This window comes from Desmodus rotundus, chromosome 10, assembly GCF_022682495.2.
Source record: "Desmodus rotundus isolate HL8 chromosome 10, HLdesRot8A.1, whole genome shotgun sequence".
Taxonomy (NCBI): Eukaryota; Metazoa; Chordata; class Mammalia; order Chiroptera; family Phyllostomidae; genus Desmodus; species Desmodus rotundus.
Genome location: NC_071396.1, coordinates 52715766 through 52729939, shown reverse-complemented (window position 1 = coordinate 52729939; position 14174 = coordinate 52715766).

Sequence of the window (14174 nt, the reverse complement as noted above, 5' to 3'; positions counted from 1 at the left end):
AGGTGTCTAGAAGTGGCAGGTAATACACAGTCCATCCATCTCCCCTTTCCATCCGTGTGTTTCTGACCGCGTGCAACAGTTCAAAGAAGGAAGAAATGGCTGGTCGGGAAAGATGCCACAGGGGAGGGTGATTTCGGCAGCACCCTGCAGGATGCGTTAAATTTGCATAGAGCTGGCAAATAGAGAAGACGAGGGAGGGAAAAATAGTATTTGCTATAATAAAGCTTTTGGCATCTTTAAAATAGGCAGTCTATGTTTCTCTCTCTCTCTTTTTTTAATGACTTCTTGGCTTTCATTTATGGAGGTCTTCCTCACTCCCAAGATCTTGAAAAAACATTCACCTATATTTTCTACTAGTACTTTTATAGTTTTCTTTTGTACATGAACCCATTTTATCAAATTGCAATTTATTTGGGGGTAAGGAATATGGTAGGAGTCCAGCTTTTTTTTTTTTTTGGCTGGCTACCTAGATCTCATACTACTTTTTGAATAATCATTTTAAAAGTCTCCTTTATCATGTACAAAATCTTCATATATACTTGTGCTTATGTCTGAATCTCTGATTCTTTTTTTACTCCTCTGTTCATACGTGTTATTGGGAGTCCTGCTTTTAAGAAAACTTACATCACAAAAACCTCAATGTACAAATTAGATAAACTAAAGGGATAGAATATTTAAGGTTACAGATAGCAAGCTGCCCTAATTGTCCCTGAAGTGAGTCCATTTTTCAAAGCTTAAATTTATACATACCTTTTTAAATAAGCTTTATTGGCATATAATTCCCACGCCACACAATTCATCAATTTAAAACTCAGTGGGTCTCAGTATGTTTGCAATGTGCAACCTGCACCACAATCCATTTCAGAACCTTTGCATCACTCCTAAAGAAACCCCGCATTCATTGGCAGTCACTCCCCCTTTCGTTCCAGCCCTCTCCGGCCCGGGCAACCACGACTCCACTCTTTGTCTGTATAGATTTGCCTGTTCTGGACATTTCATACAAATGAAATCATACAATACACGGCCTTTTGTATCTGGCTTCTCTCACTTAGCATGATGTTTTCAATGTTCATCCGTAATTTAACATGTATCTGTACCTTCTTTCTTTTCTAAAATTGAGATAAAGTGAAATTAACAAGTTAAAAGTGCACCATTCAGTGGCACTTAGTACCTTCATTATGTCGTGCAGCCCTCACCTCTGTCTAGTTCTGAAACATTTTCATCACCGCCAAAGGAAATCCCCCGCTCATGAAGCAGTCACGCCCTACTCCCCCCACCCCACCCCCACCCAGTCCCTGGCAACCACTAATCAACTTTCCGTCCCTGTGGATGTGCCTGTTCTGGACATTTCCCACAAACAGAACAACACAACATGTGACCTTTTGTGTCTGGCTTCTTTTGCTTAGCATATAGTTTTCAAAGTTCATCCATATTAGAGCATGTGTACCCAAACTTCATTTCTTCTTTGTTGAATGTTCCTTGGTGTGGATATACTTGATGGACATTTTCATTATTCTGAATTTCTGGCTATAACAATGCTATGATCACTCATACACGTTTTGTGTGAACTATATACACTTCTTTTAAAAGGAACATTACCTTTTGCATAAAGTCATATACTTTGCAATTCTAGTCCTGTGTACCATCTGTTCAGGATGATTACAGTAAAGTTTATTTGCTCATGGCCTTGCTTCTTTAAAGCCAAATGTAATTTTAGGTTTGGAGGCCTTAATCCTATTAGTCTGTGTTAGTTTGAACTGCTATCAAGTTAATTAAGAAACGAAGAAATGAATTAAGAAAAACCGCAACGCGGCAAAGGTCCTGAGTAGGCGGGTGCTCAGAAGGACACCATGATAACGCGGGCGGTGGTGGTACAGCACAGTGAAGTACCAGAGTCTCTAATTATACTTTAAGTTCCTCTGTTTGCATGAAGAGGATCCTGGTAATTCTGCCCGCCTGTGATTGGCCTCGAGGCCCCATTTGTAAACTGGCTTGAACCCTTAGCAGGTCTCGCCCACCAGTCCTGCCACGAACAGCACGACCACAACCGGGTTCAGTGGGAGGAACCAAGGAGGCAAACAAAGACAGGCGTAGTCTTTTTTAACAGACTCAGCTCCCACACCAGACTCAAGGTCTTTTTAAAAGAAAATTTATGAAGCGTATTGAAGCGACACTGGTTAATAGAAGTACATAGATTTCGGGTGTACGATTCTGTAACACACCATCCGTGCACTGTATCGTGTGCTTGCCACCCGAAGTCGAGTCTCCTTCCATCACCGTTTACCCCCCTTTGCCCTCTTCTACCTCCCCCACCAGACTCTAAGTATACGTGTGATGCATTTGTGAAATTTAAAAAAAAATCTAGCCATTGCCCCCACATCCCATTGTTTATGCTCCACCACAGACCCCAGCCTCCCCAGTTCTAAGGGACAAGATGGGCAGATTCCCAAATTTTGATCTAAGGCAGGTGCGGTCGGAAGACTGTTTTCAGTGTTCTGAGGATGGAAGGGAGCAGCATCCACCGCAGAAAACCGAATGATTCTATTCAGTCATGTCCTTCACCTGCCACTTAAGAAAGAAAAGTGATTTCTCCATACTTTGGAGTTTATACCAAGAAACAAAAACAAACCAACAAAGAGTCTAAATACAAAATCCAATTGACTTGCCCAAACCCCGAAGGTGGCTGTGTGATGAACAGACAACGCACTATAAACTTCTCACTGTCCTCGCAGGGCTCCCTGACCCCTCGGTGCGTCGTCTCACTACAGCTCTGGGAGAAGCCGAATAGGCCACCGGTTGACGCTGCTGTTTTAAGCACCGCGCCTGGGTAGCGAATCCCGTCAGTGGGCGCTGGGCTGTCTGCGGGGAGCCCACACAGCTCTGTGCTTACCCCTGACCCACTGAAAACAGACTGCAGGGAGGTCCAAAAAGCCCCCTTTGGGAAAAGGCCTCTTTGCCACTGTCAGTCAAACCTTGGCAGACAGGCCAGGCCAGAGGCCACATGTCCTATCAGTAGGTGCCTGAAAAACCCCACGGAAGACTCCGCCCTGACGAGAAAGCAGTGGTTGTGGACGTGCACGTGGCTGGCTCCCTTTGTGCCACGTACTTGGTCGCCAGTCCAGCTGTGCCCTCCTCAGAGGGGGCTCCCCGGCGCCTCACAAAGCCCAAGAGACGCTGAAGATGAAATGCTGTCGATGTCAGTCAGCAGAGAACTCACCCTGTCTCCCTCTTATTCACAGGGGCTCTGCAAGGGTGTGGGGTGACAGGGCCACCATCCGCAAGGGAGGGGATGTCCTTTTGTTTAGTTGGCCCTCAGTTTTTCTCTGGCTTTAGCTCCTATTCTGATGAAATGATTGTGATGTTGCCCCTGTCCCAGAACACGCAGAGCTGTCCCCCTGCGTTCGCTGCTAATTTCATGCACCAGCAGGTCTCCTGTTCTCTCCTGTTTCCATGGGACCCTGTGTCCCCCTTTGGGGTGTCGGAACATTCTGGGGAGCACACTGCAGTGTACTGGCATGCTGGGGGGAAGGGCAGGCCACAACCAACCTGGGGGAGAACTTGTCCCTTGGCGACACCCACACCCACGGAGCTTGCCCCCCAGACTCCCCACCTGGTCACCGGGGGTAGCCATGGCTCACCAATCACAGCCAAGCCTGGAATTGGCCTCTGGGCTTTTCCCCCCAGCACCCCAGGCAGCCACCAGCAGCAGAACTTAATGGGCACTGTTTGGCAAACCTAGTGATTTAGAAGAACCACTGAGAGAGAAAAAATCAATCTGCCCCCACACTGGGCTCAGGTTCACACTGCTGCTGGGGTCATGCTCCCTGCTCCCACAGCGCCGCTTCTCAGCTTTCCCAACATCGGACATCTGTAGGGTGAGAGGGCCCGTTGTTCCTTTCAAGAGGAGGGAAATCTCTCTGAAAACGTCTTTTAAAAATAAGTCTTAACATTTTTTTAAGCATGGAGAAGTACAGAGAAGAAATCATGGAATGGCCTGTGTTCTCATTGGTCAGATCACTCCTGTTGATATTAAGCAATAATTATAACATTAATTCTAACAGTCACCACAGGTGCTGAGCCCACACTTTCATATCACCAAGGTGCCTTCAGAGTAGGATACTCTTTATATATATATATTTTTTTGAAATTTTAAACATTAAAGTATGCAATAAAAAGTGATAACTTCTGTTTCTGCTCCTTCTAATGGAAACAATTATTACTTAGTAATAGTTTGTCATGGACCCTTCCAGAAAAAGTATATATTTATATATGTATGTATATTTATGTATTTATATAGATATATGTATATGTACATATAAATATATATTATTTTTTAATTTACAAATAAAATAGGGGGAGGGATTGTGTTCTACATTATGTTCTATACCTTGCTTTTTTCTTACTAAATAATACATCTTGGCATTCTTTCCTGATGCACCTCATTCATTTTATCAGCACATAGTTTTCTAACATATGGATGTGTCGTAATTTATTTAACCAGTACCCTATTGATGGCAAAACATCTTTTAAAGAGTTCAGGGTGCACCTTGGCAGTTGACATGCCATTCGTCCATATGAAGGAAGGATCCCTATTTCATTCGTCATTCATTCAAAATCCTGCAGCTGCAAATATTATTCAGCTTGGTCCATAACATCTGGCAAATACAAGTACAAAGCAAAGCATCCACAGAGCTGGCAGCGGTGTGTGGAATGAAAAGTCATTTGCAATGCACCAGAAGGAAGATCATTCGCAATGATCTTAAGCTGTCAAAACTGCCAGTCGGTAAAGATTCAGCCCCATTATTGGGCCAGGGCGTATCTCCCTGGATGATGTCAGCACAGCCTGGCTTTGAACAAAGACTTCAGATTAACGATATATCAGAAGGCTTACAGCCCCGAAAATGCTTTATTTTAGTCATAATGGGTATATTCAGTACCGCAGCTGGGTCCACTAAATCAGCCCTGCTTTCCCGCCAGCAAGGTGCCTTGATAGAGTGTCCACCGCTGTGCATATAGATATTTTAAAATTCTCCAGAGAAAGAGACATTTGCTTGTCCAGCTCTAATTCTGTCAGGGAATCAGGGTGATCAGTTCAGGTAAAATCGAAAGCAGCCTCATTTAGCCCCTTGTTAGCTGTGTGTCCTTAGGTGTCCCAAGCCTGCCCATGGGGCTGTTGGGATGATCAGCTGGGACAATGTATGTCTACAGGAAGACGGACGGTATGCTCCCAGTTGTGTATTGAAACACATATCCGATATGTCCACCTGCAAAGAGAGACGTCTGGAAACATGTTTACCAACATGTGAACCTTGGTTTCCTCCGGAGGTGGAATTTCTTGAGATTTTATTTATTTATTTATTTGCCACACTGCTTGGGTTTCTTTGTTCTGGGGATCTAAAAAAATATTTTTATAATAATTAGGAATAATTTTTACAAAAAACATAAAGCCATTTTCAAAACCAAATAACGCATGTAAAGAAAATCACACACGGTAAGTGCTTGGTCAGTGGTGGACGTGATTGCTGTCATGAGAAGATGGCTTGTTTGATCCCAGCAAATCACCATGGGATGACACTGAAGACCCACAAAGCCCAATCCTTAAGAATATGGGCTTTAGAATCAGACTGTCCCAGGTTTAAAACCCAGGTCTACCTCTTTATTTCCCCCTCTCGATCTTTTTAGATACTACACCTTGAACAAAACACTTCACCACTTATAGTTTTGGTGCTTCCATCTGTAAAATAAAATGCTTTTCCCTTCATCCAATTGCCCAAACCCTATATAACCTTCAGAGGTTTCAGTGTTTCCACCTACTCTGAACACTCTGATTTCCTAAAGTATTTGTGACTTTGTCACTCTTCCAGGACCAGTGTACAATAAGAGATCATGGCCAACACAACTAATTCACTACACAATTTCTCTTCTTCCTCTACTCTTTACCAATAGAACTGGAATTTTATGCAGGGCAGCAATGTGCCCAATTAAAAATGCTCACCCCCCCAGCCTTCCTTGCAGTTAGAGGTCATCATGTGACCCACTTTGGCCAATGAGTAACTAATATTCTTATATGTTACAAGGGGCTTCCAAGAAAACTGTTGTTTTTCCTTATCAGAGGGGAAAGATTTAGCTGACATATATTCTTTGCCCTTAACTCTTGTCCCTGTTCCTGCCTGAAGCAAGGAATGACAGTTAAAGAGTTAGGAGCCATCTGAGTAACTGTAAGAGCCATCCATTAATAATGACAGAAAAGCAGAAGAAACCATGTGCTTGATGACTTCATGGAGATGCTGTAAAAATTCTGTGCCACATACCCTCAACTTCATGTGACATGAGAGAAATAAACCTTTAGTGGGTTAAGCCACTATTGTTAAGATTTGGTTACATGCAGCCAAACGCAGTCCTAAGCGAATACACTACCTTATAGGGCTGCTGTGAGGATTCAAATAAGACTTTTGTCATGCACTTAGTCCAGTGTCTGGGACGTAGGCCTAAGTTAATATATGTTGGTTGACGAGATACAATTTTCTTCCTGGTAAAAGTAATTAGGGTTTGAAAATCTGTCACAGAGCATGGACTATAATAGAAAGTTAGAAACTTTATTCACTCATTTGTAAAGTTCTTCAAATCATGCCTGGCACACAAGAAGCACTTCACAAATATTCGATAAATAGATATAATCCTAACAAATGTTTACTGAATGTCTACAATATTCCAGGCCCTGCTCTAGATCCTGGAAATACAGCAATGAACAGGACCGTGTTTGTGCTCTTGTGGTACTTTCATTTTAGAAAGAGCAGGAGATGATGAACAGGAAGTAAATGGATGAATAAACAAGAAATTGGTGTGAAAACAAAAGAGAATTGGTGTGATAGAGACACCAGAGCTCCTTGGATGGGGTATTCATGGAAGGCCTCTTAGAGGTGGTGACGTTGAAGGTGACACCTGATCCATAAGAAGGAGCCAACTTCTGCAAAGGTCTGCAGGAAGAACATTGCAGGCAGAGGGAGGTTGGTCAAAAGCCTTAAGGTAGGTATGAATTTGGTGTTGTGGAGGAAAAGTCCAGAAATCACCAAAGGTCTGTGTTTGCATTTGCAACCACAGAAAAAAAATGCATATGCAGGGCAAATCCACATTTTTTGTGGCCTGAAACTTATTCAATTTGCTTAAGCTTTATAAACTTCATGGAATGTGTTTTCACATTCATCCCTGTTGAGACCTGAGGTGGCACAAGAAAAGTAGGTTGAAGTATGTTGGGGGCCAGAAACCCATCTGAGGTGGATGATGTGAAAAAAGTTGGCATTTATGGTAAGGATTCAGGACCCCTCACAGGACCCAAGGATGAGAATCTAGCCAGGCCAAACACGTATTGCAACCGAGACGAAAACACCTGCAGGACACCCTGTGTTGCCTCTCTTCCTCTCTACACCTACACATGTGCTTTGTTCTTATCTGCCTCTTTGAAGATCAGCTCCACCTGCTTTTCTGACCCATGGAGCAGAACACCCTGGCCTCCCAGAGCTCTCCAGTTCACGTGTTAACAGCTCCAACCAGCAGTTTCCAATGCAGCTTCCCCAGGAAGCCTCGTAATGGACAGACTTGAGTCAAGTACCCATCCTCGAGGCAAAAAACCATCACTATGGCAACTAGGAGGCCACTCAACCCTGAGACAGGAACAAGAGCCCAGAGCAAACCCAGGCGGTGTCTGCCTTGCCTTTCAGTCTCTGACTGTAGAGCAGCACTGCCCAAGAGCAACATAACAGGGGACCCAAATGTGAGCCACATGTGACTTCAGATTTTCTAGCAGACACAGTAAAGAAGTACGGAGAAACAGATGAGATTCATTTTAATAACACATTTCATTTTGCCCAATACATACAAAATATAATTACTTTAACATGTACTCAATGCAAAAAATATTTTGCATTCTCTTTCATACAGGGTCCAGCACAAATAACACCCCCTTTTTATTACAAAATATTTTATTACAAAATCATAAGCATGTAATTCTGTAACATAACAATATCACAACCAAGCACACCATATGACATTTTAGGTGAAATGTTCAAATTAAAGCTATAAATCATTATATCCATATTCTTACCCTACCCACCACATTCAAGTAGGCCTCACTTCTCTGCTGGACACTGTACACGTCTTTGAAATACAGTGTGTGTTTTATACTTAAAATCACATCTCAGTTTGGACTAGCAGTAGCCAAACTGAGGACTACCAGTGCTCAGTAGCCACATGGGCCATGATAATGGCTACTATCGTGGGCGTGCAGGTCTAGATTTTCTGGGCTGATGCCTGATTGAGTTTGCCCTACTCACCCACATCACAGCAGGCCCAAGTCTGTAGTGACCAAACGCGACGTGGTCTTGCCTAATGCAGTTGCACGTCTGCTCGTGGGCCCCGATAAATGTGCGGGATTAATCACCACTGGCTTTCAGAGTGCGCCCAGCCCAAGCACAGCGGCTGCCAAATTGCAATTACAGAGCTCTTTCTGTGATGGATTCAGAGTTAATGTCTTTGTACTTCCTTTATTCCAGAAATGAAATTAAAGCCACTCCCTCTCACACACACAAAAGGCCCACTGAAACCTGCAGCTCTATCAGCAAATCGTTCAGCTTTGATAGGAAGGTCATCAGACGGGTTTTATGCAGAGCCCATAAAGCATCAGGAAAGCACATAAATGTCAAAATCCTGGTTGCTCAGCTGTACTTCAGCTCAGCCTCTCAAAGGTAATAAATACATGTCTCCAAAGTGTGTCTGCTTTCTCTTCAATTTGCTGCGTCCAGGTAAGGAAGTTCTACAAGGTGTACTCCTTTTTCATTACATGTATATTTCCCCCGAAGTCTTAGCCGACACAGATGTATACAGGTCAGATCTGCTCCATTTCACTTTGAGGGCCTGGTTTCTATTCTGTCTGTAGGGTTTTGGGTGAGTTTTGTTGGAAAGATCAGATATGACTGGATGAGAAGTCTCTTACTGTTCTGACTGGAGGCAATGTGTGATGCCTGCCTAATAATTTGATAGCTCTATTATGTGCCAGGCAATGTGCTAAGTGCTTACAGACATTATGCCATTTAATTTTTGCCACAACGCCACAGGGGAGGACTATTATTAACACCCCCATTTTAGAGAGGAGGAAACTGAGGCTTGAGAAGGGTTTAAATGACTTGCCTAAAGTCATATTGTCACTAAGCGACAACACCAAGATTTGAACCCAAGTTGCCTGACTCCAAAGCTTTAGCTGTTGGTGTCTGCACAGCACTTGGGCGTAATTTCTAAAATAGAAGGCCATCCGGCCTCACTTCCAGGGGCCAGCACTTTCACCAGAGGGCTTGGAGCAGGTGTCTGAGAAGACAGTGAGATCATGAGTGGAAAGATCTAGAAGGTGGCAAAATGGAGCTCCTCTAAAGTGGGGAAAATAAAGACAGATATGCAGATGCTGGGGGAGGGAGCAGTTGACCAATCCTGGCAAAAAAAAGCTGGGCTCCAGCCCCCCACCATTGTGAACCAGCTCCGACCTACCCAGCGGTCTCGAACAAGCCACCTGGCTGGCAGTGATGCGAAGTTAATGGCGCTCCCAGGCCTCCCTGGGGACCTATTTGGATTAACTAGTTAATGGTTAAATAGTAGTTTGAATAGGCAAAGGGCCCAATAAAATCTCTACCAGGGCCTTTTTAGCCCAGAACTGAGTCCCTGTTGATGATAAATGTTAAGGGAAGACCAAGCCCTCTTCAGTTTTACTGCTTTCATAGAGCCATTTGGCAGTATGAGGCCAGACAAGAAAATAATAGCATACCCACATTATTTAGTCAACTTGTTGCTGCCAAACAACATCGATGGTGTTCTCAGAACCCGAATTTTATGTCGGTAACCTCAGGTGGAGGGCAGGCACTGGATAAACATGTGTTGAATGACTAGATGCCAGGATTCCGCATTTACTCAAGTGCCTACTATGCACCAAACAGTGGATGACAAATACCGTGTTTCTCCATCAACGCGTGCACAGCCAGCAGGAAAGCAAGCTCCCTATCAATCCTGTTTGATAGCAAACCATCAAACGGTGTCTCACAGCAAGGGACAGTTGAAAACGCGACAGTAGCCCTCCCAGCAGGCTGACTCTGGAAGACTGAAGTCTCCATTTGCTGAGCACAACATAAATAAAAGAATTTTCAGGAGCTATTCTGATAAAAAATATAAAATTTAAAATATGCCAAACATGCAGAAAATTAGCATCCTTTAAAGGACCACATATAGACAAGGCAAGAATGAGTAAATGACTAGTTAGAAGGGAAAGTCATCCCTCAGTCACATAACACCCCCACAAACTCTTAACTGTTCGGATACGTACAAGTTTCCAGAGAAACAGCCAAGCAAGCAATTGGCCGGCTGGTTTCAAAAGCGGCCAGACCCTGTCAATCATTTAATAATGCCTTAACTCCTGCGAGATAAACACCAGAAAAGTCACTGCCAGGTTACAGTAGTGTCTCAAACCATATTGACTCATTCATGCTTTTATTTATTCAACTAAAATAAACTCAGAGTCAACGGCATGCCAGGCACTGTCCTACACATCAGTGAAGCACGGACCAAACAGAGACCACCTGTCATCCTGGAATTCACATTTCAGCAACTACTCTCAACTCACCAGTAGGACCCATCTACACTTCGGTTCGTAGTTTAACAAAATGAAAAAGCCTTTTGGACTAGCACTCAGCTTTTTCCATTATGTTGATTCATTCTCTCAGCAAATATTTACTGAGTAACTACTGGGCCACTCTGGAGCAATACAAATGTGTGCGAAGACAGGATTTCATGGAGCTCACTGGGTAGTTGGAAACAAAACATCTACAGGGAAAAAAAATGCTGCAAAGGCATTAATACCAAGAGCAAGGCAAATAGAATGCTGTGCAAGTTCACCCTCATGGAGGAGGTAAGTAGGTGGCATTTGAATAAGGATTTAAAGGATTGAGTATTATTTGCATGTGTAAAATGAGAGGAAGGCGGGCATACTGGGATGATGGACAGTCTGTAACTGATCAAAAGTAACTGGTCTTATTTTCTAATATACGTATCGGTTAAGCAAGGTTAGGAAAGCTGCTGCAGACTGTGTCTCCCCAAAATTCATATATTGACCCTCCAGTCCCTAGTGAGATGGTATTTGGAGGCAGGGCCTGTGGAAAGTAATAGTTCGTAAGGGTGGAGCCCTCCTATTGGGATTGGTGCCCCTATCAGGATCACAAGAGAGGTTTGTCTCTCGACCACGTCGAGATACAGCAAGAAAGCACCCTCTATAAACTGAGAAAAGGGCTTTCACCAGACCCTTCTCTCGGACTTGCAGCCTCCAGAACTGTGAGAAATACATGCTAGTTGTTTAAGCCACCCAGTCAGTGGTATCTCGTTAGCCAGCACAAATGGCCTAAGACAAAAGCAACAACTTTGACTTGCTTTAAAGCTTCTTTATCTAAATGAAGTTTTAGAGCAGCTATTGTCCTCAATGCAACTGAACGCTCAAGGTGGACCTACAGTGGAAAGTCAAAAGAGCGGAAAATTCGTTTCATCTCACACGCCCACCACGGAACTGGCTGCTGGAAGTGCTGCAGATAAACCTGAGGCTGTATTAAGGTTCAGCAGAAAAGGGCCCTGGGAGATTAATGAGGTCGGCCACAGGCACAGGAATCTGAAGTGGGGCTTGGTCTCGCTGCCATCCCTGCGTTCAGGCCAGACCTCTCCGAATTACAGAGTGAGGAATGCTGTGCAGAGAAGTTTTAAAACCGTTTTAGTGACAGAACCCTTTGAGCCAATGAGATCTTAGTCGACATTCCAGAATTGTGCAGAGTGGAGCTGTCCTTGTTGAAACAGGGAAGGGAGAGAGAGGTCTAGAGTCCCACCCATGGACCCCCCTCCTCGCTCATTACCTGGAGCACAGTTCAGACATCACTGCTCTTTGAGCCTGGGGCTTTCTGTGTTACAAGAAGAACAATTTAATAGTTGGTTCGCATTAAATTACACAAGAGGGCTGCTAAGCACCATGTTACAGAGGCAGAAACTGAGCTCCTTAAAAAGAGGTTAAGGGCTAAGCCCCAGGTTCACGACAGGCGGGGTGTGACGAAGCCAGGCCCCTCCCTCCTACTTGGGTGTCACACATCTCTAACCCTGCAACTCTCTCAGAGCTTGTCATACACTGAACACCTGGGACTGCGAAAGAAGCCAGCTGAGGGGTGTTGAAATAAACTCAAGGGAAAGCGGGGGAGTGCTGCCTCCCTGTCTGAAACTCTGTGTCACTCTGCCTTCCCCCACATACCATTCCCAGGAGCCCCTCTGTCAGTGACACAGCTGAGGCCTGCCAGGCTGAGCAGCTCCGAGCTCCACAGACTCAGGTTCTCCTCTCGCCTCTCGAGCTGTGGCAGCCTGAGCATGCCCCCTGCCCCTCTGTCCTCAGCTGCGTCTAAGGAGAGCCCGGTGTCTCTGACTGGACTGGGGCATGGGGCACAGCTGCAGAGGGCTGACACAGGGTGGTCCCAGGGAGCTCTCCCTCCAGCCCCAGAAGGAATTTACAAATTCCAACGCTTGTCTATTGTCCCAGCAAGCCCACCTGCTCATCATCATTGCCATCACTTCTAGCCTGAACCACAGCGGCTGCCTCCCCTCCCACCTCTTCTCCCCTTGTCCACTCTGGCCTCACCAGAGTTCCTTCCGTTTTCTACAGGGCAGGCAGAGATCTTTTAATAAGGCAAATCCAATCGGGCCATTCCTCTGCTTAAAACCTTCACCAGCTTCCTGTTGCCCTCAGTATCCGTGGGAAGGGAACTTACTTGTGAGAAAATGCGCGTGTGTGTACGTGCACTCTCGCAAAGGAGGGTTCACACTATTTGAACCGGCACCTGACCTTAGTTCACGCTCCACGGGACACACAGAAGGGCTTATTTATTTATTTATTTATTTATTTATTTATTTTTAGAGACGGGGAAAGGAGGGAGAAAGTGAAGGGGAGAAACATCTATGTGCAAGAGAAACATCAATGAGTTGCCTCTTGCACGCCCCCAACCGGCGACCTGGCCCATAACCCACACATGTGCCCTGACCAGGAATTGAACCCATGACCTTTTGGTCTGCAGGATGATGCCAAACCCACCGAGCCGCACCAGTCAGGCCTATTCCTTTATATTTATTTAGATTCCGCCTCACTTCGCAAAGGATTTGGAGTGGTTGTGCATATACAATATGTTTCCTAGGAAGGCAGCCACAGGGAGCTTTCTCAGCGGCATTCTGGAAATGTCAGTCCCGTGGCATGACCCAGCTCCAGTATAAAATAATAATAAATGATTGTTTTATTACCCGAAAACGCTCAAAAGGAAACTAAGGGACAAGATGCCTGCAGAGGTGCCCTGGCTCAGCATCAGGATGATTTCTAGATCACCAAAAGGGCATTCCCAGGTGCCTGAGGAGAAACTGAGTCACTACCTGAGAGAGTAGCCTCTGTGTCAATACCTGTTAGCAGCGGCGCCCCAGCCCCTAAGCCAAGGGAACCCCCCCAATCATGTTAGAACTTAGAAAAGGGCCCTTTCTGATAGTTTTTCCTTGGTGGTCCAATTTTATATTTAGTTTTTAAAGAAGTACTTATTTTAAATTAGGCAACACAGATATTCCAAACTTCTAAAGGCAGAGTGCCCATAACGAAGGCTCCCCCATCCCTGTCTTTCAGCCACCCTGTGGCCTCTTCCAGAAGCAGTCACTGTCACTGGTTTCTAGAAGTAGTTACGTGCACATAAGTCTGCACATTCACAGTTTTATTTTCATTTGAGTAGTGGAATTGTATTCACAATGTCCTGTCTGGCTTGATTTCCCCACCTTGCCTCTTCAGTCAATGGTTTATTGTGAGACCCAGCTTCATTACCTGCCCCTGTTGGAACAGTGGCAGGGCTGTGTGCTCAAGGTTCTTCATGGGCCCGAGGGCCTTGGTTGTGGCTAAACTGCAACTTGGGGCTGGGGAGCTGGGTGCGCATTTACTCAGGCTTATCACCTGGAGAAGCGCAGCTCTGGGGGGCAGGGGGCACTGACCAGGGGTCAGACAATCAGCCCGAGCCTCCCTCTGCACATCATTCAGGGGCACACCTTTATAGCTTTTAAATCATTTTTATTGACAAGGAAATACAAGAATATAT